The sequence below is a fragment of the Triticum aestivum genome, chromosome 6D (assembly GCF_018294505.1).
Source record: "Triticum aestivum cultivar Chinese Spring chromosome 6D, IWGSC CS RefSeq v2.1, whole genome shotgun sequence".
NCBI lineage: Eukaryota > Viridiplantae > Streptophyta > Magnoliopsida > Poales > Poaceae > Triticum > Triticum aestivum.
Window position 1 is genome coordinate 373655727 of NC_057811.1, and position 1291 is coordinate 373657017.

A 1291-nucleotide genomic window follows, 5' to 3' on the forward strand; every position below is an offset into this window, starting at 1 on the left:
AAGAACACAATTTTTAACATATTGTATATTTGTGTGACGTGAATCCAGTCCCGTCAAATAGAATACGATCCTACCTTTACCTTGACTATCCATTTATACCCTTTGATTTAGGCACCTAAATTTTTCACAAAGAAAAAATATTTAGGCACCTGAATTAGTTAGTGTTCTCTCTAAGCAAAGTTCTACGCGCATGTTAAATGTAAATTTCTGTCCCTGGATTGAAATACAAGAGAAGCACACATTCACACTGTCATCTTGTAATCTTTCTACAATCCAAGAAAAGGCACCAACAAAAATTCGAAAAAATGTTCCTGCCATAGGTTTACACTACGGCCATGAAAAGAAAGAGAAGTGATATCCTACATCTTCTTCCTACTGTGTCTTGTGTATATATGTACCTGGCTAAGCTATTTACTGTTCACCAATTGGCGATTGTGCAATGTAATCTTGAAGCCCTTTGCGAGCGATCACGAGATGACCGTCTTGAGCCTGTAGTTCTTGAGGATTCCGCTGTACACGGTGAAGTTAAGCATGCACATTGCAGCCATGGCCCTTGTTGAGGTCGTCGGAGATCCACCCGGGGCTGTCTCCCGTCGCCGTGAAGGCCTCCACGATGGCATAGATGAAGGGGCTCATGTAGCTCCCCAGCGCGATGGTGAGCAGAGCGAGCGATGTGCACATGCTCTTCATGGCGTTCGGCGCCTCGTCAAAGAAGAACTCCAGCTGCGCGATGTAGCAGAGGACCTCCCCGCCGGCAAGGAAGAAGTACTGGGGCTGCAGCCACGAGATGACGAGATGCTGATCTCTTCCGCACGCGCCGCGCTGTCGAGCCGCTTCATTTCCACGAGCGCTGCCACCGCCATGGTGAGCGCCATGAGGACCCTCCCAGCACCCATCCGCTGCAGCTGCGATGGCTCGCCGTCACCGCTCGAGGAGAAGCTAATGGATGAGTCATTTGGTCATTTTCAGAAGTTATGGACACAAATGTTGTCAGTATAATTTAGACTCAGTCTATGGAGCTACACAAATGTTCTTCTTGTGTTGACGGATGCAGAAGCATGCAGGAGAAAGATCGGAGGGCGGCAATTAATCCACGACCGTGACCTCGGGCAGGTGCGGCGAGCGCTTGTTAGCCCAAACTATACTGGCTAGCTCGCTCTCGTACACTAACAGAGTTAGCAAAACAATCTGCAGCTGCACACACTGAGCTAGGAGGGCAAACACACACACACGTAGTAGGAGAAGCTCACGTACTACTAGTGAGGCTGGTTGTCGTAGTAGTGTACTACTG

At 48.6% G+C, this 1291-nt stretch overlaps 1 pseudogene; it reads right to left on the reverse strand.

Annotated features, from left to right (window-relative positions):
* Positions 1-467: 467 nt before the first annotated feature.
* LOC123142865 (protein NRT1/ PTR FAMILY 8.1-like) lies at positions 468-863 on the reverse strand (annotated as a pseudogene).
* Positions 864-1291: the final 428 nt, after the last annotated feature.